The sequence below is a fragment of the Armigeres subalbatus genome, chromosome 2, assembly GCF_024139115.2.
Source record: "Armigeres subalbatus isolate Guangzhou_Male chromosome 2, GZ_Asu_2, whole genome shotgun sequence".
In the NCBI taxonomy this organism is placed as follows: Eukaryota; Metazoa; Arthropoda; class Insecta; order Diptera; family Culicidae; genus Armigeres; species Armigeres subalbatus.
The window spans coordinates 51,731,481-51,755,202 of NC_085140.1; the positions used below are offsets into that span (position 1 = coordinate 51,731,481).

The following is a 23,722-nucleotide window of genomic DNA, read 5'->3' on the forward strand; positions in this document are numbered from 1 at the left end:
GTTACAATATCAATGTTGTGAAAGATGGCATTCAAAGCGATTTGGGTGAAAGCTACAACGCTGTTGTCCCCTCATCGGTGCCACGACTTAAAGTAATGGGTATGTGTGATCAATTTTCCTCCGATGAATTCATTCAGATTTTAAAAGATCAGAATGAAGACATCGCAATTAATGATGTAAAAGTAATCAGAATGTTTGAAAATCCCCGCTTCAAGTACAACAAGTACAACGTTGTTATTGAAGTCGACAAGTCGACTTATAGTTGTCTTTTGACTGCAAAAAGGTAAATATTAGGTTTGATCGGTGCCTAGTTGTTCCCGAAATTAGTATTTTGAGGTGTTTCCAATGTGGAGAATTTGGACACATGAGTGCGGATTGCAAAAATGCTATCGCGTGCTCCAAGTGTGGCGATCGTCATAAAACATCCGATTGCACGTCCACTGTATTGAAATGCGTTAATTGTATTAAAATTAACCGTGAACGTAAAATGAATTTGGACGTTAACCACGGAGCATTCAGTAATGAATGCAATGTGTATGAAAGATTAGTCGAAAGAAAAAAAAGCAGCCTGCATTTCAATGAATAGCAACCAAGTTCCAGTAGTAATGTGAATAATTTCGATATATTGTATTTGAATATTGCTGGTTTGTCTACAAACTACGTGGCATTACGTCAGCTTGTAGAACAAAAACGTCCATTTTTAGTCTTTTTATCTGAAACACATATTGTTGATAACGAAGCTTTCGATCAGTTTAGTATTCCGGGGTACAGTGTGGCTGCTTGTTTATCACATTCGAGACACACTGGCGGTGTTGCTATTTATGTTAAAAAATCGGTTCAGTTCAAGCTTCAATTGAACGAAGTTTGTGACGGAAACTGGTTCTTGGGCATTACAGTTGTTCGTGGCATGAAGATGGGTAATTATGGTGTTTTATATCACTCTCCCAGTTCAAGTGACCAGCGTTTTATTGAAATTTTGGAAAATTGGTTGGAGACATTTATAGATTCTAGTAAATTAAATATTCTTGCTGGTGATTTTAATATTAATTGGTGTGACGACTATAATTCGAATCATTTGAAACGATTAGCAGATTTCTTCAATTTAAAACAAACGGTTTTAGATTATACGCGTATTTCTCAGCACAGTAGAACTTTGATTGATCATGTTTATTCAAATTTTCATTCTGTGAAATCTGATCCAAAAAATGAGTTAAAAATAACCGATCATGAAACTTTAGTAATTAACATAGTTGACGAAAACAATATTGATAGTAACATTAAAAAAATTAAGTGCTGGAGAAAGTATTCTAAACAAGCTGTTTCGGGTCTCGTCGAAAGAAACGTGGATTTTCAAACAATCACCGGTTCTATAGATCAAAAATCAGCTGTTCTTACTGATGTTTTGAAAACCTGTACCAATCAATTAATTGAACATAAATTCGTTTCTGTAAAGAATTCGAACAGCTGGTACAATTTAGATCTGCTACGTCTCAAGCGTAAAAGAGATAAATTGTACAAAAAGTTTTGCAGAAGTAATAGTGAAAATCATTGGAATAGGTATCAGGTCGCGCGGAATAGGTATTCGCAGTCGTTGAAGCAAACGCGTTGCGAATATATTCAGAGGAAAATTGATCAGCACCAAAACAACAGCAAAGAGTTATGGAAAATTTTGAAATCATTATTGAAACCTAGTACTAGTAAACCGCGATCCATAACCTTCAATGGCACATTAGAACATTCAGAACAAATAATTGCAGAACAATTTAATGAATATTTCGTCAATAGCGTTTCATTGATTAATCAATCTATTGATTTAGTTGATGAACCTGACGAAATAAAACAGCCGTTTAATGCTAACTGTAGGTTTGAATGCTTTCACCCAATAACGATCGAAGAGCTTAGGGACGTTTGCTTTGATATAGGAAAATCGGCTGGCGTAGACAATGTAAATGCTAAAGTTATACAAGACTGCTTTGATGTCATCGGACACAACTTGCTGGGCCTTATAAATGAATCGTTACAAACTGGGCACGTGCCACAAGTTTGGAAGGAATCTTTAGTGATTCCAATACAAAAAGTTGCTGGGACGATTAAAGCCGAAGAGTTTCGCCCCATCAATATGTTGCACACATTAGAGAAAATTTTAGAACTTGTTGTAAAAGGCCAGCTGCTTGAGTATTTAAATAGTAATAACTTGCTGATACCGGAACAATCGGGATATCGAGAAGGCCATTCTTGTGAAACCGCATTGAACTTGGTATTAGCTAAATGGAAAGAAAGTGTAGAGCGTAAAGATACGATTGTTGCGGTGTTTGTGGAGCTCAAACGCGCTTTTGAAACAATTGCTCGGCCCTTATTGTTGACCACAATTAAGCGCTTTTGAATTTCGGGTTCTGCATACAAATTGTTTGAAAGCTTTTTGTGTGACAGTACTCAACGGACTGCTTTAATGATTCTGTATCAAGTCCCGTGGAGAACACGCTAGGAGTGCCACAGGGAAGTGTATTAGGGCCTATTCTATTCATTATGTACATAAATGACATGCGACGAGTTTTACGATTTTGCGATATAAACCTTTTTGCTGATGATACCGTAATATTCATTGCTGCTAAAAACCTAAAAGATGCCGTTTTGCACTTGAATGAAGATTTGCGTTCTCTAAGTAGATGGTTGAAATACAAACAGTTGAAATTGAATATAAATAAAACTAAATATATGATTATTTCGCGAAACCGAGTAAATGAAGATGTCTCAGTAAACATTGATGATGAGACAATTGAGCGCGTCCGCGAGATTAAATATCTTGGCGTGATTATTGATGACAAGCTAAAGTTTGACAAGCACATTGACAATGTTATCAAGAAAATAGCCAAGAAGTATGGAATTCTCTGCCGGCTGAAAAACGACTTAACTATTGCAAGTAAGATACAATTGTATAAATCAATCATCTCTCCTCATCTAGACTTTTGCCCTTCCATTTTATTTTTGTCGAACGCGACACAAATATCGAGATTACAGCGTTTGCAGAATAAAATAATGCGTTTAGTTTTAAGGTGCAACAGATTCACTTCCTCAATTTTTTGTTGGACGCCTTACAATGGTTGTCAGTGAAGCAACGGATTGTATATTTAACAATAATGTTTTAGTAATTAATGGTTTGCTTCCTCGATATTTGTGTTATCGAATTGAAAAAGAAAGTGACGTCCATAGACATAATACTAGATCCGCAAATAATGTACGAACACCATATTTCTTGAATAGCGCTTCACAAAATTCGTTATTTTCAAAGGAATAAATGTTTTCAATTCGATGCCTACGCACATCAAACGTGCAGCGACACTAACACAGTTTAAGCGACAATGTATTTCACACGTGAAAGCTGCCTTTTGAACAGCTACTCGATCAACTTTTTATTATTGACTAATTTTGTATCTTGACGAAGTTGTTTTTAAACGGATATTTTGTATGAACAAGTTTATTTACCTAATTATTGGGGCTTTAATGATCTATTAGTTCGCCTCGATGATGATGATGGATTTTTATATAGTTGACGTAATTTTAATTTGACTTTTTTGTGTAGTCTACAAAAGTTTGAGCCTCGCGCGCGTATTACAGATATAGATGATTTTTTCACATTTATTTACAATTGTGCAAGTTTCGAGCTGTTTGAAGGATTCTTTAGATGTAGTAAGTCATCTGGTAGATTATTTAACTCGCGACTGAACTCAGAACTTTTGATATCGACGGAGAGGTACCACAAGTTTTGGATTTTGTGATGTTCGAACTTCGTAGAAAAGTATGATGCTTACGAGTTGTAGATTGCGGTCTTATAAAATGACATGAATACGGTTTTGGTGAAACTTATGAAATCTGTGCGAGAGGTTTCACAAGTGTTGCCTTTTGTGGGGCTCGAAGTATCACTACTGATGCTTGCAAAAGTTTAAAGTTGATATCAGCAGTTAATTTTTAAATTTATGTTTTTGCTGTATAGTAATGGAAAGTTACATGCAAATTTATATCTGTAGAAATAATCGGATCGTTTTTTATTTGTTTGCAAATCTGATTAAATTGATCTTAATTAATTATCTTAAAGATAACTCGTCCAGCTCAAACCTTTGTAGGGGTATGTGGCGGGACCATCATCATCATCATCAAATATGCTGTACTTGCTTTCGTCAGATAACATGACTTGATTCCGAAAGTCATCCTTCTTCCAGCGATATTTTTAGCTGAAATCGAGCTGTTTTTGCTAATGTGATGGTTCACTTGAATTTTGTTCCGTGATACTCGCCCATTATACCCATACTTTTCACAGGTATTTCTGTTCGGATTGGTTCATATCTGAGCACTTCTTCTCTCCTACTCACTTGCCTATGTGGGTGATCTCGTTTTTAAGGATTTATTTTCATTTTCCGCACATCGTTATCAGTTTATCATCGCTGACGACCACTCTGTTATTTGTTTTGATAGATTTTTGTGGCGCTGATACGATCAATCACCAATTAAATGGTTGAATTCTTGCTACCCTTGGTCTACCCACATTTCTTGCAAAGTCATAAGTCAATTTGCAATAATTATGCAGGCGTAGAATAAGTTTTTTTTTTCATTGGCACTCATCTTTTTACTTTTCCCACCCATGGTGCTTCTATTTTCCGCGCCAAGTTCAAACAAAACAAAAATATTTGATCTGTCATTGAATATTGACAAAAATGTTGCTAGACATCACTAAAGCCCCAAACGCAATACAACAGAACGGCGACGGAAATGGCAAATTTGACAGAAAATATATGGGCTAACTGTCAAATTTTCCGTTTCCGTCGCCGTTCCGTTGTATTGCGTTTGGGGCTTAAGAGTGTGCTAGTGTAACTACATGCGAATAAAACTGTTATATTCGTGTTTCACTCGATTATTTACTGAATAGACGAATACTTTTTGAGCGAGCGAAATTGACGAAATTTAGATCCCGCATAATAAAAAACAACATGTTATATGGTCAGAATCATTATTACAATGTAAGATATAGCTTCACAGTTTACGTTGCGGTTATCGAATACTTTTCGATCGATTCAACCATAACTGCTCGACATCATCACTAAATGTCAACATATAACATGCTGTCTCTTAAATGTTCTTTATTTCCTGCATTATATGTCAACATTTTATCATACTGTTGAGCGAAAATTTTGCACGCGAAAACAGACGATTTTTTATGGTGACATAACTTAACAACCCATTCAGCATATTGTTATTTGTCAAATAACCGTACCACAAACTGTTAAAACTTCATATGATATTGTTCATTTACAGTTGTCAACAGTAAAGGATACTGTTGACGACCGCACGGGAAAATATCCATGTACAGTCTATAATTATGCGGGATATTCTCTACATACCAGAGAAAGTAATTGAAATTTCTATTTGTTTTTGAATAATAATCATGTGTTGATAAGTTTTCTACCAAATTTAGAAGAAAATTTTTTGATTTCACTTCTATCACGCCTAAGTTTTACATTTTACGAAAAAATTTGCAGCTAGACGAATACTTTTTGGACCCACTGTATGTTGAATCTTCTGTTTAGATTATGTAGTGAAAAAATATTTGCCTTTCTTGTATATTTGGTTTTTGCAGTTTTGACTAAATCGCGGTTAATCCCAAAGGGATCCCTCTAAAGGGAAAAACAGCAAAAAAAAAATGCAAATAGCTAGTCAACTCTTGTGCGGTTTGATTCTTTGTTTTGAAATAAAAAAGGCCCCAAATCTGTTCCATTCGAATGACTTAATTGGTAATTCAAATCCACTGTAATGCTACGTTTTGACAGGGCAAGTGAATTGAACAACTCAATTGAATTCAATAGGCGAATTCGAGAAGGATCCAGTGGTAGAGTGCGCTGCGAAAGTTTGGGAGAAAAGTCTTCAGAAGCGATTATTTACATTCAAAATCAAATTTTCTCCATAAAATTTACTTCACTTTTTGGTATATTGTCTCTTGTTTTCCACTGGCAATGGCTTCTTACAGTCTTTAAGCAGTTGTTGAAGACAAATCCCACCCAAATAAGCAGCGAATTAAAAATCCGGGAATTCATAACCAAGATTATGCGGTGGAGGCACTGCAAGAGATATGCTGTTTAATCGGAAAAATCATATGCAAGCACCCACCGGATGGAAGCTCATCCCAAAGAAAACAAAATTTTCTTCCAATTTGCGACTATTTCAGCTTCCATAAATGATTGGATTAACCAGAAAACGCGAAATCCGTACTCCCTCCGTATGCTGCCAATGCACTATTTTGGCCAACGACACTTTTTTCGTGGTTCTTGTGACGACCACCAGATGTCGAAATGATCGATGAGCTTTACTCAAATTCGCCTATATGATTTTTCCGATTAAACAGCATATCTCTTGCAGTGCCTCCACCGCATAATCTTGGTTATGAATTCCCGGATTTTTAATTCGCTGCTTATTTGGGTGGGATTTGTCTTCAACAACTGCTTAAAGACTGTAAGAAGCCATTGCCAGTGGAAAACAAGAGACAATATACCAAAAAGTGAAGTAAATTTTATGGAGAAAATTTGATTTTGAATGTAAATAATCGCTTCTGAAGACTTTTCTCCCAAACTTTCGCAGCGCACTCTACCACTGGATCCTTCTCGAATTCGCCTATTGACTTGCCAAAAGTTGAACATGTTCAACTTTCTTTTCGTTCAAGTGAATTGAATTAAATTGTTTACACGTTCAGTTCGCGTTAGATTCAAGCGACGTGCTCAATTCACTTACCTTGTCTAAACGTAGCATAAGACAATCACTGTTACCCAAAAAGCCACATAGAACCTGCATAATAGTTTATCGACAAACACGGATTGACATAATTACCGGCAATGTTCCGGAGCGCCAAAATTCTTTAACGGCAATCCACATTGCCGTCGTCATTCATTACACGCTTCTTATCACTTAAATTTATTGATGGATTAATTGTCATTATTAAAATTAAACAATTAACAGAAGAAAATTCTGACTTCCCTCATAAATCATAAAACAAAAAAATATATATAACCTTTTCGTCACACCTTGGTGTACGGGATTTGCCTTTCTCGAAAACTAATAACAAAATTCAACAGAATATACACTCAAAATAATTTTCACTTAGAAGCTACTTGAAATCATATGCAGATATTTTCCATGTAGTTTCGGATGTAAAAGTTAAATGATTCATTAGTGATGGCACTCATTATTTTTAATTCACTAGAAAATAAAATCAAATTTAAGTGAATTTTTGTTTGGCCATGTACTTAAATTTTAAGTGAAACTTCGATAATTTTTATCTATAGTATCCCTGTAATTGATATCCCGTCCACTAGAAGCGGACGAGGACAAAAAAAAGGAGTAGAAAATTAATTCACACTCAAACATATTTCTTGCAAATCGTTCTCATAATGCTTTTGCTAAATGTTTCATTAGCGATTGTTAATAAACATACATTTCGCTCTGAGAACCCCACTCATATATTTTTCATACATTCGTTTTGAGTAGAATTCACTAGAAGAGTATATAGATATTATTTTCTATGTTTTCTTATGAATCCCACTACATTTTTTATTAAGATGCACTTGGGAGTTGAGTAAGTTTTATTTGATTCCAGTAAGGCCGATGAAAGTTTCGATTTTTAAAGTCTACATGACTTTTTATAGTGAAATTGAAGTGTCAATTATTTTGAGTGTAGGCTCCCCCAAACACACGCGACGCGATTCTATCGCTTGGCGACAGCGATTCTGTCGCCTTTGGTATGGAAGCGTAAATAGAACATTGCCTGCAGCGATCCAACGATAGAATCGCGACGACTAGTTGTCGCCGTCGCGGCGATGAAATCGCTTAGGTCTGGGGGAGCCTTATTTATGTTTCTGCCAGCTGATAAAAGCGCGAACTGAAAACAAAACAGATGATAGGGCTTGAGTTCTCACTAACACCATTATACTGACTCGACCACGATTCGTTTTTCGTTCGGTTATTCAGAGTCGGGGTCGGACCTGACCCACGTTTAAAACCGCAAACGACATAATAAGCATCAGTCTCCCTTAGAGCATGATTACCGGTGGTGAGTTTAAGCCGTTTTGCAGCGCAGTATCATTACTTGACACTTTACCGGTCGCTACTAAACGCGCTGCTTTAACAGTAGCGCGACTGACAGGTGACCAAATTTGGTAGCGCGATAAGAGCGTTGCTATTTGATGAACTGTAAACTGTCAAACGTCACCGGTACGGAATACAGCAACCAAATTGAGAGCCGAAAATAGTGACCGGTACGGAAACGAGTGACGAAACTAAAATGAAAGCGCTGCGCGGGTGATTAAAATGCTCGCGACCGATAATGATGCTCTTGCCGAGTGCAATGGTGCGTAATGGCAGTGGCAGGTTTTACTTCTCATTATTTGGTTAGTATCAAGTGGAATAATGTTAAAACAATTATTGCGCTGTTCACATTAAAACGAACAACACAGTTTGAAAGAGTGACGGTTCCAAACTGTGACCAAAAGTGTGACGGTGTCGATTACAATGGATTTTGACATCGATAAATGTCAGACGAAAGAAAAACGGTGTGAGAACCACGTGCTTTTGTTTTGAACGTTTTCTTCTGACATTTTCGCATTTTTGCAAGTTTTTGCATTTTCTCCTTCTAAATGATGGGCAAGGTTGCCAGTTGTGCAGTTTTCATAATTATTTCCTTAGGAAAATAATGTTATTTAGTAGGATTCGAGAAAAAGAATTCGGCAACAGTGCACACGCAATAGAAAAGTGTGATTATCGAAGTGCATCGAAAATCCATGTTTCAAGGCAAACTGCAAAATGCCTAATAATAATACTGCGTCTTGGAAATCACCCACTGCGCAATCTCAGAGAAAAATGTAAAATCCTGAAACAAGAAAGTTGTTTGCTTTTTGCAGTGTTTACGTTGGAAGCGGTGCTGCGAGCTCAGTGCGAGATTTCTTTTGTTTCGGACAGCAGAACGATCGCGCGATCGGCCGAAATATCGGTCCTACATTGCACGGCCGGTAATTAATCAGTTAATCAGTTCAGTGCGTGATTTCTCGTGTTTCAGATTTTCCAGTAAGCAGAACGATCGGCCGGTCGTCGAAATTTTGTTCTGCATTGTGCGGGTGAGTAAATTAATCAGAAAGTGAAAATTTAGTTCGCATGCAGTTGTGTAGTGCGGTCGATAATTAAAATAATTAGCAATCGTTCAATTGTTTTTGTTCTAAATCAAACTACACGCTATACACGGCAGACCGTTTACCAAAACGAACCCTGCCACACTCCCTACCCCATATATCCAACATCCCAGTGATTTATCGTGAAAGTGCAGATGACTCGTCGGCTTCTATCAAAGCAAGTTTTTCGCGTCAACAATTTCCTACCTATTCCTTAATTCACCTGCATTCGGACACGGCCGGCGCTGGTATTGCTTATTTTTGGGTCACCAGTTCTTACAAATTGAGGATGATGTTAGTCCCAAACTTCATCTATTGGTTCTCTGTGTAATTACAGCTGGCCTGGCAATAACGGAGTAGAAACCGTGGGCGGTCAATCATAATCATGCATGCTCAAGCTCATGTTTACGTTGGAATCGGTGCTGCGAATAGGGAGAGTCGTGGTGGCGTGTTGGTAAGTGGAACGAAGAAGATTCGAAATTGTTTGCGTGTTTTGAAGACCGCAATGGCGTGTTTTGAGGACCGCCAAGAAAAGATTAAATAATTATGTTTGGCGAGTTTTGAGGACCGCAATGGCGTGTTTGGAGGACCGCCAAGTAAAGATGAAATGTTTGCGTGTTTGGAGGACCGCCAATGGAAGATGTAATGTTTTGCGTGTTTTGCGGACCGCCAAGAAAAGATAAAATGATTATGTTTGGCGTGTTTTGAGGACCGCTAAGTGAAGATGAAATGTTTTGCGTGTTTTGAGGACCGCAATGGCGTGTTTGGAGGACCGCCAAAAGATGGAATGATGTGCGAGTTGTGAGGACCGCAATGGCGTGTTGGGAGGACCGTCAAGGAAAGTTGAGATTTTTGGCCAAAAGGAACGCAATGGCGTGTTTGGAGGACCACAAAGTAAAGATTAAATGATTCGTGTGTTCTAAAAACCGCCAAGAAGAGTTGAGATTTCTCGCGTGTTCTGAGTACCGCAATGGCTTTTTTAAGGGGACAGCCAAGTGAAGATGAAATGACTTGCGTGTTTGTAAAACCGCTAAAAGTGGAAAGGATTTTCCCATATTGAAGACCACCAAGTAAAGTAAAAATGATGAGCGTGTTTTAAGCACCGCTATGGCATTTTGTTAAGCTCGACAAGTGAAGCTGAAATCTTTTGCGTGTTTTAAGAACTGCAATGGTGTGTTGGGAGGACCTTCAAGAAAAGTTAAGATTTTTTGCGTGTTTTGAGAACCCTCATGGCGTATTGGCTCTCCTTAGCCGAGCGGTAAGACACGCGGCTACAAAGCAAGATCATGCTGAGGGTGGCTGGGTTCGATTCCCGGCGCCGGTCAAGACAATTTTCGGTTTGGAAATTGTCCCGACTGCCCTGGGCATAAAAGTATCATCGTGTTAGCCTCATAATATGCGAATGCAAAAATGGTAACTTGGCTTAGAAACCTCGCAGTTAATTACTGTGGAAGTGCTTAATGAACACTAAGCTGAGAGGCGGCTCTGTCCCAGTGTGGGGATGTTATGCCAATACGAAGAAAAAGAAGAATGGCGTGTTTGGAGGACTTCCAAGAAAAGATGGAATGATTTGCGTGTTTTGATTACCCATGGCATGTTTAGTGGACAGCCAAGTAAAAATTAAATGACTTACGTGTTTGGAGAACCGTCAAGTAAAGTTAAAATGATTTGCGTATTTTGAAGACCGCAGAACAAAGTAAAAATGATTAGCATGTTTTGAGGACCGGCATGGAGTATTGGGAAGCTAGCCAAGTGAAGCTGAAGTAATTTCCGTGTTTTAAGGACCCCAATGGCTTGTTGGGACGACGCCAAGAAAAGTTGGAATGATGTGTGAGTTATGATGACCGTCAGATTGAATCCAACACACTATGTCCCAAATTGTGTGTTGGATTCGCAAAAGGATGTGCTAAACAACGCATCAGTTAGTTTGACACGTCAAACTTCGAGAATAAGTTTGGTTCGGAAGAAGTTCGGAGCTGATATTATGGAGGTTATTGTATTCGTGTACTTTGTTTGACCGGAGATCTACGTAATAAATACCAGCAAAGGAATTCGGAGACGCATCTGTAAGGATTTAGACGGGTATGTTAGAGTGAAATCAGTAGTGATTCAGTTTGGTTGCAAATTTTCGAATACAATTCTAGTTTGAATATGAGCCAAAATAGAATAAACTCACAGGCTTCTCCAGCAGTGTTCTATTCATGTTTGATTGTTTTTCCATTAAATGAAATGATTATGTTGCAGCTGAGGAAGCCACGGTAAATGCAAAGTGAATTGATCCGTACATAAAATGACGCATTCATGCACCAAAACAATTGAAAAATCACATGTCATAAGACGAGTTAATACAATCCCATTGATTTCCACCACTTAATTGTATCTTGACAGATACGTATTTCGACCTCAACAGTAAGGCCGTCTTCAGTGTCTCGTACTTGACTCGACTTAGTCGACTTAGTCGAGTCAAGTACGAGACACTGAGAACGGCCTTACTGTTGAGGTCGAAATACGTATCTGTCAAGATACAATTAGGTGGTGGAATTCAATGGGATTGTATTAACTCGTCTTATGACAAGTGAAGACATTCCACTAAAAAGCTCAAAATAATTTTCTTATCAAAATTGAAAAATATTTGAATCTCGTGATTCATTCGTGGTTCAAATCTGCAGAAAATAGAACCTCTACAGGTAGAAGACCAGAACAATACTCGTGGAAGCCCCAACTTGCAGTTGGAGTCTTGGAGCATATGGAAGTGGTGCCAACTGTTGGAGGAAACTTCATCTGTTCAAACCGGAAATATCTGTTCATTGCCTGAATGTCGGGCAATATTCCAGTGGAAATGGTTTTTGATTCCCTTAACCTTTGAATGCCATGTTGCGTGCGGCAATTTAATCTTTATAGTGGTATTATTATCCTGTCCTGTCCTGTCCGGTCGCATGTTGCTGATGCGGCTGTTGGCTACTTGGAGTCAGGTGGACAATCGGTTATGGAATTCTGATGACTGGGGTTCTGCTGACTTGGTTTTGTTAGTGTTGATGATATTTGCTGTTGCTGTTGCTGGGCGTTCCTGATACTGTCTATGACGGCTGATAGGTCGGGGATATTGATGAATTGGTTCCGTAACTACTCTTTCCTTAGGTGAGGATCGTCCCGTTCCGTGGCTAACATATTTGAGTATGATGAATACTACGATGATTGTAGTTACAATTTCGGTTAATGAGAATCCTCCAAACAGGCTCCAAAATTTCCAATTAAGATTATTCTGTTTCAAGAATACATGCTCCAGATGTCGACGGTTTTGGATGATGTTCCAGTGAATTTTGTTGTGGTCATGCTTTTCCTTCAGAGTCCAATCTGGGTTGAGATTGTAGAATGCGCCATGTATGATTTCTGGTTCGCTCAAAAGTTCTTCATTTCTAAACGATTGGTTATTAACTTTGGTCGTGCAGTTTTCGAAATGGATGAGCATGTTTCCTTTTAAACTTCGGTTATCTGGTCCACAGTTTGACTTTAAATATCCTTTTTGGGCGTTTGATATCAGAAGGGTGTTGTCGGAGATTAGTGTGTATATGGTTTGATTATTAAAAATGACGTTACATTTTGGTTTACTACCGTTGATCAAGGGATTAACACATTCGTCGTTGAGGTCCTTGAGGAACGAAAATTTCTGAACGTAATCCTTTCACAGGCCTTTTTTCAAGCCTTTTTTTCGGAAGCTTGGAAGCCTCCTTTCAAGAGGCCTGGAGGCCTCCTTTCAAGAGGCCTGGAAGCCTCCTTTCAAGAGGCCTGGAAGCCTCCTTTCAAGAGGCCTGGAAGCCTCCTTTCAAGAGGCCTGGAAGCCTCCTTTCAAGAGGCCTGGAAGCCTCCTTTCAAGAGGCCTGGAAGCCTCCTTTCAAGAGGCCTGGAAGCCTCCTTTCAAGAGGCCTGGAAGCCTCCTTTCAAGAGGCCTGGAAGCCTCCTTTCAAGAGGCCTGGAAGCCTCCTTTCAAGAGGCCTGGAAGCCTCCTTTCAAGAGGCCTGGAAGCCTCCTTTCAAGAGGCCTGGAAGCCTCCTTTCAAGAGGCCTGGAAGCCTCCTTTCAAGAGGCCTGGAAGCCTCCTTTCAAGAGGCCTGGAAGCCTCCTTTCAAGAGGCCTGGAAGCCTCCTTTCAAGAGGCCTGGAAGCCTCCTTTCAAGAGGCCTGGAAGCCTCCTTTCAAGAGGCCTGGAAGCCTCCTTTCAAGAGGCCTGGAAGCCTCCTTTCAAGAGGCCTGGAAGCCTCCTTTCAAGAGGCCTGGAAGCCTCCTTTCAAGAGGCCTGGAAGCCTCCTTTCAAGAGGCCTGGAAGCCTCCTTTCAAGAGGCCTGGAAGCCTCCTTTCAAGAGGCCTGGAAGCCTCCTTTCAAGAGGCCTGGAAGCCTCCTTTCAAGAGGCCTGGAAGCCTCCTTTCAAGAGGCCTGGAAGCCTCCTTTCAAGAGGCCTGGAAGCCTCCTTTCAAGAGGCCTGGAAGCCTCCTTTCAAGAGGGCCTGGAAGCCTCCTTTCAAGAGGCCTGGAAGCCTCCTTTCAAGAGGCCTGGAAGCCTCCTTTCAAGAGGCCTGGAAGCCTCCTTTCAAGAGGCCTGGAAGCCTCCTTTCAAGAGGCCTGGAAGCCTCCTTTCAAGAGGCCTGGAAGCCTCCTTTCAAGAGGCCTGGAAGCCTCCTTTCAAGAGGCCTGGAAGCCTCCTTTCAAGAGGCCTGGAAGCCTCCTTTCAAGAGGCCTGGAAGCCTCCTTTCAAGAGGCCTGGAAGCCTCCTTTCAAGAGGCCTGGAAGCCTCCTTTCAAGAGGCCTGGAAGCCTCCTTTCAAGAGGCCTGGAAGCCTCCTTTCAAGAGGCCTGGAAGCCTCCTTTCAAGAGGCCTGGAAGCCTCCTTTCAAGAGGCCTGGAAGCCTCCTTTCAAGAGGCCTGGAAGCCTCCTTTCAAGAGGCCTGGAAGCCTCCTTTCAAGAGGCCTGGAAGCCTCCTTTCAAGAGAGCTGGAAGCCTCCTTTCAAGAGGCCTGGAAGCCTCCTTTCAAGAGGCCTGGAAGCCTCCTTTCAAGAGGCCCGGAAGCCTCCTTTCAAGAGGCCTGGAAGCCTCCTTTCAAGAGGCCCAGAAGCCTCCTTTCAAGAGGCCCGGAAGCCTCCTTTCAAGAGGCCTGGAAGCCTCCTTTCAAGAGGCCTGGAAGCCTCCTTTCAAGAGGCCTGGAAGCCTCCTTTCAAGAGGCCTGGAAGCCTCCTTTCAAGAGGCCTGGAAGCCTCCTTTCAAGAGGCCTGGAAGCCTCCTTTCAAGAGGCCTGGAAGCCTCCTTTCAAGAGGCCTGGAAGCCTCCTTTCAAGAGGCCTGGAAGCCTCCTTTCAAGAGGCCTGGAAGCCTCCTTTCAAGAGGCCTGGAAGCCTCCTTTCAAGAGGCCTGGAAGCCTCCTTTCAAGAGGCCTGGAAGCCTCCTTTCAAGAGACCTGGAAGCCTCCTTTCAAGAGGCCTGGAAGCCTCCTTTCAAGAGGCCTGGAAGCCTCCTTTCAAGAGACCTGGAAGCCTCCTTTCAAGAGGCCTGGAAGCCTCCTTTCAAGAGGCCTGGAAGCCTTCTTTCAAAAGGCCTGGAAGCCTCCTTTCAAGAGGCCTGGAAGCCTCCTTTCAAGAGGCCTGGAAGCCTCCTTTCAAGAGGCCTGGAAGCCTCCTTTCAAGAGGCCTGGAAGCCTCCTTTCAAGAGGCCTGGAAGCCTCCTTTCAAGAGGCCTGGAAGCCTCCTTTCAAGAGGCCTGGAAGCCTCCTTTCAAGAGGCCTGGAAGCCTCCTTTAAGAGGCCTGGAAGCCTCCTTTCAAGAGGCCTGGAAGCCTCCTTTCAAGAGGCCTGGAAGCCTCCTTTCAAGAGGCCTGGAAGCCTCCTTTCAAGAGGCCTGGAAGCCTCCTTTCAAGAGGCCTGGAAGCCTCCTTTCAAGAGGCCTGGAAGCCTCCTTTCAAGAGGCCTGAAAGCCTCCTTTCAAGAGGCCTGGAAGCCTCCTTTCAAGAGGCCTGGAAGCCTCCTTTCAAGAGGCCTGGAAGCCTTCTTTCAAGAGGCCTGGAAGCCCCCTTCAAGAGGCCTGGAAGCCTCCTTTCAAGAGGCCTGGAAGCCTCCTTTCAAGAGGCCTGGAAACCTCCTTCCAAGAGGCCTGGAAGCCTCCTTTCAAGAGGCCTGGAAGCCTCCTTTCAAGAAGCCGAGAAGTATTCTTGAAAAGCGGCTTGAAAGGTTCCTTTCAAAAAGCTCGGAAAGCTCCTTTCAAGAGGAGCAGAAGCCTCCCTTCAAAAAACTCGGAATTCCACCTTCAAGAGGCTTGGAAGCGTACTTTCAATAGCCTCAGAAGTGCCTTTCCAATATGCAAAGCCTCTTTACAAGAGGCACAGTAGCCTCTTATTGAACTCAAGGTTGAGAACCGCTGATCTAGAGCATCCAAACTATCATTGAGTTGTAATTCTGATGTTCTTAGGAATCAACACCATGCTTTACCAAATTCTTGTTAAATAATTGAAATTGAAATGCTTAATGATAAAATTCTGCTCCTGCCCAGCGGTATACCAGATCTTTTTCAATATCTACGATACTCCAAACCGAATTCAGATCTTAATATTCAAATCGATCAACAAGAAATTCTACGATGTCCTCACTATTTTTATGAGTTAGAATAGCACCACAGTACCTCGTAACACCATTACAGACACATTACCGACTTCACTCGACATCTACGACACCCCAAACTATCCTTGAGTACAGATCTTAATATTCAAATCGATCAACATGGAGATCTTCGATGTCCTTACTAGTTTTATAAGTTGTATAGCTCCAAGGAACCTCGTAACACCATTACAGACACACCACAGAATTCGTTAAATATCTACGACACTCCAAACTGTTCTTGGGTACAGATCTTAATTTTCAAAACGATCAACACGAAGATCTTCGATGTCTCAACTATTTTCATGAGTTGGATAGCTCCAAGGTATCTCGTAACACCATTTTAGACACATTACAGTATTCGTTGAATTTCTACGACACTCCAAACTGTCTTCGAGCTCAGATCCTTATATTCAAATTGATTAATAAGAAGGTCTTGAATATCCCCACTACTCTACGGTACCTCGTAACACCATTATGGACACACTACATACTTCGCTCGACATCTACGGCTCTTCAAACTATCCTTGAGTACAGATCTTAATTTTCAAATCGAACAACATGAAGATCCTCGATATCCCTACTAGTTTTATGAGTTGTAATAGCTCCACGGGACTTCAAAACACCATTACAGACAAACTACAGAATTCGTTCAATATCTACGTAGCTCCAAACTGTCCTTGAGTACAGATCCTAATATTCAAAAAGATCAACATGAAAATCTTCGACGCTCAACTATTTTTATGAGTTGGAATAGCTTATTTATGGTATCGTAGATATTCTGGGAATGTTATGATTTGTATATACTGGTGTAATGATGTCCCGTTGGGGCTTCACCAACTAACACACAAGCTCGGAAACCTATGAATCACTCGGTTGGTTTTGTAGACCTCCAATATCTGAGCTCAAGAATGCTTTGGAGTATCGTCGATATTCTGGGTATGTTGTATTGTGTACCCAAGCAGCACGCGCAACATCTTTCAAATACCCTAGCAGCACACATATTCCACATAGGTTACTGCAACTCATATGTGACCAGATTTGGTCGCTATCAAGTTGCTGCAACCAGTTTTGCCTGACTTGTGCTGCTCGGGTAGGTGTTTGTTAGGAAATTGCATTGAAGACACTGGCAATACATTGAGTCACATTAGAGCCACTTCCCAGTTTCACAAAAACACAATTTCATTTCCGTTTGAGTGGCGTCGCAATATCCTACCCATCTGACTTCTTGGATGGTTTAAAATTCGATGTGTTTCATATCAGAAACAAAATAGATAAGTTGCAGAATTAATAACACTTCGGTTCATTGCTGTTATGACAATGTTTCTGATATGTTGCAAAACACTTTGAGCTCAGCTGAGCAGTATTTAATTTTTGACAGTCCCCTGCATGTTCCGTATAAGGCACAATGAAGTTACAAATGACTTTGTTGTTTATGTAGTGCACTTGTAGCAGAATCTTCAAATAGAATTGTTGGTGTGCTGGTTATAGTAGAAGGATGCAAATCTCAAGGTCCAGGGTTCGATTCCCGGTTGGCTTTGTGTTTTTATTTTCATTGTAACCGCAAGATGTTGCAAATAGGCTCCACCTCTTGCGCTGTTTGTGTCACAAAGGAGTTCCAAATACGACGCGTTGTGCATAAGTCAGACCAGACTGAGAAACAAGAGGTGTTGCTTGGGTATATTCTGGTGTAATGATGTCAAATGGGACTTCATCAACAAACACTCAAGCTCGGAAACATATGAATCACTCTGTTGGTCTCGTAGACCTCCAATATCTATACCAAAGAATGATTTGGAGTACCGTAGGAACTCTGAGAATGTTGTGATTTGTGTATACTGGTGTAGTGATGTCCCGTGGGGTTGCTCCAACTATCACACAAGCTCATGACCCTATCAATTATTCCGTTGGTGTTGTAGACCTCCAATATTTGAACTCAAGAAAGATTTGGAGTACCGCAGGAACTCTGAGAATGTTGTGATTTTAGTATACTGGTGTAATGATGTCCCATTGGGCTGTTCCAACTATCACACAAGCCCAGGACCCTATGAATCACTCCGTTGGTGTTGTAGACCTCCAATATTTGAACTCAAGAATGGCTTGGAGTACCATAGCTAATCTGGGATTTTTTTAAATACTGATGTAATGATGTCCCATGGGGTTTCTACAACTAACACACAAGTTCAGGATCCTATCAATCACTCGGTTGGTTTTGAAGACCTCGATGATCTGAACGGGGGATCATAAAGGCGGGAGACTTGATCCCCATATCGGGGAGAATTGATCCTTATTTGAGCTGAGCATGTTCAAGTTGTTTAAAGTCTATTAAAAGGTCAAAATAGTTTATTTTCAAATTCTTAACAGATCAATAAGTTGCACGTTATACAATAATATGCAAATGCAGTGGAATACTACAAATTCCTTAATATATGCAATATCGGGATCAAGTGTGTTTATGTTGAGTATTTATCTTATTTTATTTCTTATTTCACATTGAAATGAGACAAAATCAATTTTATGAGCTTATTCAATTCTGCAACAATAAAACTACGTTTAGTAAAAATTTCACTCCATCTGAACGATTTTATAATCTTAACTAAGAAAATTCAACTCTCAAAAAAATTCACGCCAAAGCCACGGGAGCACGTGCGCTGAAAATACACTCCAGTATATTTTCAGAGCGCGAGCTCCTGTGGCTATGACGTGCATTTTTTTTACAGTTTGACATGACATTTAGGCTGTGAACCATTCCACCCGTTTGTTTAACTTTTAGTTAAAATTTGACAGTTCGATGGTTATTTTCTCATCGTAGTTAAAATTTTGCCCCGAAGCTGACCCATTTGCGATTTGACAGATTGATAGTTATTTGGAACAAAATGGATTTGGCGCCAATTTTCTCGGGAACAAAGTTTAACCATCGAACTGTCAAGTCTAACCATGCTCCGGAGCAGGGTTATTTTGAACCACGGAGAAAATTTTAACTAAAAGTTAAACGAATCGGTGGAATGGTTCACAGCCTTAGAAAGTTCAAATATCCCTCTGTTAGTTGCACTTAGGGTTCATTCACAAATTACATAACGCTAAAATTGATTATTTTCAACCCCCACCCACCCCCTCGTAACTTTTTTTGTTTGGAAGGGGTCTAAATTTTGTATGGGCCGTAACAGTCTCACAGATACCCTCCCACCCCCTGTTATGTAATTTGTGAATGGGGCCTTACTCAGTTAAGATTATAAAATCGTTTTAGATGGAAATCAAAGAGCAGATTTTTTTCACTGAGTGCAGGACAATACTAGCCTCCACTTTAAGCAATATGTACTGAGTGCCCTCATCTGTTATACCGGCAAGCTTCATGGAATCCACTACTAAGCTTCATGCTTCAAAATCTTGGCGTCCAAGCATTTCGCTGTCCGAGGATGGTTTGTACTCAGGCACTGTTATTGATGAAACCAACATTTGATTAACGGAAGACATGAAGGGTGAAATATCTGTTTTAGTTCCTGTGACGGTGAGCACTTGATGGTCCGATGATATCGTGTAATTCATCACTGTTCACCAGCTTCGCTACCTGTTGATTTTTTGTAGATTCCTGATCGTTTCTTGAGCTTTATTACATTCCGCGCTCAGTAATGCATTGCTTGCCTTAACAGCTGCAAGTTTCTTCAGCGCCGTTTCAAGTTTCGCATTTTTCTTTTTCGATATTCTGGAATAGATGATCCAAACCACACTTCCTATAACTTCCATCAGTTATCAATTATGTACAATGTGCCTCTCCGCCAAACTTTTTCTTTTTAGATTTTTTTTTGTAATGTTTCACCACATTTGAACCATTTCCTGCACTGAACATTCCAATATTTTTAAATAGAAAAAGACAGGAACACCATCTTCGACCAGAAGTCGTACAGACTGAACACCTTAACACCTAGCATGAGACAACGGACACATAACAACCAGTGGGCTAGTGGAGAATTTTTCACGAAAAGCGAGAATTGAACGCACACTCCATAGCACATGCGTTTACACGATTGACGTCGCTAATGGCACGGCCACGAAGCTCACAATTTAGTTTTTTTTGTTTCTACAAATATTGTTTCACTATTATCACTGTTTGCGCCATTTGCTACTTTCCTTTTTGCCTTTTTCGTATAGAAAGTATGTATACGTAAAGGCTATATGTTCGCTCCGAAAACGAACTTTTTATAGGAGGCCCGGAGACCCATACTGTCATTTTCAAGCACTTAACATTAACCATTGCGTCCAAGAAAACAGAACTGTGCAATAAAAATCCTATTCGACTAAATGCTGATGTCATATTAGAAATTTGGAGACAGTACTCGTCGATAGCAAATCCTTCCGCACGCGATGGCATATGAGCAAGTCAAACCACCTTCCTTTTGCCAGTGGAGATATATCCGCATCCACACTGATATTCTTCCCTCCTCCTTCATACGGGAGCTTGGCAGAAAGAAGGTCATGTGAAATGTGCCGTCACAAATATTTTGCCCTCCGCTCGCTTTCAAATCGACTTCTATAAAGGCTCCCCCAAACCTAAGCGATTTCATCGCCGCGACAGCGACAGCTAGTCGCCGCGATTCTATCGTTGGGTCGCTGCAGGCAATGTTCCATTCACGCTTCCATACCAACGGCGACAGAATCGCAGTCGCCAAGCGATAGAATCGCGTCGCGATTGTCTCGTCGCGTGTGTTTGGGGGAACCTTAAAAGCATTCTTCATGCCTGCCGTATCGTAACGGAACTATCAATTCTATACTTTCGCCTCTAATTCTATCATGAACATGTACGTCTAAGTTTGGAAGATGATATTAGCATTTCCATATCATTGAAAAATTTATATTTAACGTGTATTTTCTTAAAATTTAGTTTTGGGTCGCGCGGATTTGGCGCGGAATGGATTTCATGTCGGCGCGGCTTTCGCGGGGAAAATATTTCAGGATCTCCGTAACAACTCTGGATACACTATACACATAAAGAGTACTGAATAATATATGCACTTCATACCTTGAGCTCTATTTGCCAATATTGCCTTTTCGAAACAGTACGCCTCCAACGAATTCTGAACTCACATACAATATTTATAAAAACGACAGGAAAATACCGGGATAACCATTTGTCCCATTCAACTTTACGAGCAGCACTGCTCGTGACCCTTGATAATGTCGCTGTTTTTTTGTGCCGATAAACAGCTTGTATCAATTAGATAAGAGCTCAATGACAGACAACATAGGCGTGACTAGAGTCTCGGTCTAGGGGGGGGGGGCAATGGCGGATGTATTTTTCTTCATCAGCATGTGTATAGCCGCCAGACATTCTAAATACTCACGCTCCTCTAATGTGGACGTGGAAGTATTGGCTTGAGAAATGGATTGCGAGTGATTTGACTATGCGTCCAATTTGGGAATCTCGAGCTCGTTCAGTAGCCGCTAGGTTGCGAAGGCCGACGGAGGTCCTTCGTAGCTTAGTTGGTTAAAGCACCAGTCTAGCGTACTGTAGGGTCATGGGTTCGAGTCCCATCGAAGGGAAAGTGGTTACCTCCAATACATTTTCCAAATCAATATCTTCCACATAACGTACATATTCACATATGAGTTTTCATAACATTGTAAATTAACGTTCAAGTCGGGTGGCTTAATCCCCGGAAATAGGCAATTACCTTTGATTGACTTCAAAAATGTGTTGAAATACACTGAAGTTTTTTTTTACGCGGTTTTGTTTTGCGCGGTTTTTTTTTCAAGCGGATATTTTTACGCGGTACCGACGTAAAAAAAACCGCGTTATTTAAAAAAACGACGTAAAAAAAACCGCGCTATTTAAAAAAACGACGTAAAAAAACCTATTGGGAGACTTTGAAAATTTTATATGTTGATGCCTACTGGGGACTTAGAAAATTTTAAATTGGGACTTATAATGGACGGGGCTTCTTCCTATTTGTTTGCTAGGTGTTTATTGTAGGTCATAGTGCGCTAGTATGGATCGTGATATGGTACATGGTTTTGGTGATATGAAACAAGGAATGTCTTCCGATCTATGCTCAAACACTTCCAAGAATCTCCTGAAATAAGGCCTTGAGATCTATGAAATAAGACCTTGAGATCTATAAAGATCTGTCCTCTTGTTTCAAATATGGTACATGCTCTGTGTGACTCATAGAATAGATTGTGTTCAAAGCCTAAGTTATTGGTCATCCAAAAAAATCCCACACGTAACCAAAGATCTATTCGCCTGTTTCAAATATGGTGCATGCTCTGTGTGGTTCATAGAATAGATTGTGTTCAAAGCATAAGTTATTGGTCATCCAAAAAAATCCCGAAGCAAGGCTTTAAATCTACACGCGTAACCAAAGATCCGTCCGCCTGTTTCAAATATGGTACATGCTCTGTGTGACTCATAGAATAGATTGTGTTCAAAGCATAAGTTATTGATCATCCAAAAAAAATCCCGAAGCAAGGCCTTTAGATCTACACGCGTAACCAAAGATCCGTCCGCAAAAAAATCCCGAAGCAAGGCATTTAGATCTACACGCGTAACCAAAGATCTGTCCGCCTGTTTCAAATATGGTTCATGCTCTGCGTGACTCATAGAATAGATTGTGTTCAAAGCCTTAGTTATTGATCATCCAAAAAAGTCCGAAGTAAGGCCTTTAGATCTATACGCGTAACCAAAGATCTATCAGCCTGTTTCAAATATGGTACATGCTCTGTGTGACTCATAGAACAGATTGTGTTCAAAGCCTAAGTTCTTGGTCATCCAAAAAAGTACCGAAGCAAGGCCTTTGGATCTACACGCGTAACCAAAGATCTGTCCGCCTGTTTCAAATACGGCACATCCTCTGTGTGACTCATAGAAAAGATTGTGTTCAAAGCTTAAGCTCTTGTTCATCCAGAAAACTTCCGAAGTAAGGCCTTGAGATCTATACGCGTAACCAAAGATCTATCCGCCTGTTTCAAATATGGTGCATGCTCTGTGTGGTTCATAGAGTAGATTGGGTTCAAAGCATAAGTTATTGAACATCCAAAAAAAATCCCGAAGCAAGGCCTTCAATCTATTCTATGAGTCACACAGAGCATGTGTCATATTTGAAACAGGTGGATAGATCTTTGGTTACGCGTGTAGATCTAAAGGCCTTGCTTCGGGATTTATTTGGATGACCAATAACTATGGCTTTGAACACAGTCTGTTCTATGAGTCACACAGAGCATATACTATATTTGCAACCGGCGGACGGATCTTTGGTTACGCGTATAGATTCAAAGGCCTTACTTCGGAATTTTTTTGGATGACCAATAACTTATGCTTCTCCTGAAAGATTATGCGGTCTCCTGAAAGATTATGTTCAACCAGAGAAAAAGCCGCGATTCGTGGCAAAACGGCCAATCGCCATTGACTTACAGCTTTTGATCGAAGCTGTCGCGAAGCTGGTCACTGAACATGGGCTGCCACTGTCATGCTTCGAGTGGGACGGTTTTCGACTGCTACTAGAGCCAATTTGTCAAGCGGTGGGATGTACTTTGAATCGAGAAACCATCAGAGAACACTTACGTGTTATTTCTCAGCGTGTCAAACAGATCCTGAAAGATGAGATGAAGGATAAATTAATATGCTTAAAGGTCGATTCTGCATCATGTCATAACAGACATATTCTCGGAATAAACGTTCAATATACTCTTGGGGAAAAGGTCGTGGTTCGAACTCTTGGTAAGTTATCCTCCAATCCACTGAATTTCTTTCACCTTCACTGTAACCGCATAGTCGTCCCATCTTTGTTGGGTTTCCTGTTCATATGGGACAGTTAGGCAATTACAGACAGTTTACTACATCGCGTCACACAACTGGTACATTTCCACCTCGCAGCTTAATTTTCATTACTCACATCCA

At 40.7% G+C, this 23,722-nt stretch overlaps 1 protein-coding gene across 5 annotated transcripts in view; it reads right to left on the bottom strand.

The window, feature by feature from the left end:
• Positions 1-20,976, bottom strand: part of LOC134208651 (toll-like receptor 7) — a 59,740-nt gene extending 38,764 nt beyond the window's left edge. For all 5 annotated transcript variants that reach the window (XR_009978684.1, XM_062684415.1, XM_062684413.1 and 2 more), the window contains exon 1: positions 20,849-20,976. The gene's annotated coding sequence lies outside the window, so the exon portion shown is untranslated. The remainder of the gene's footprint in view (positions 1-20,848) is intronic.
• Between the last annotated feature and the right edge of the window lie 2,746 nt (positions 20,977-23,722).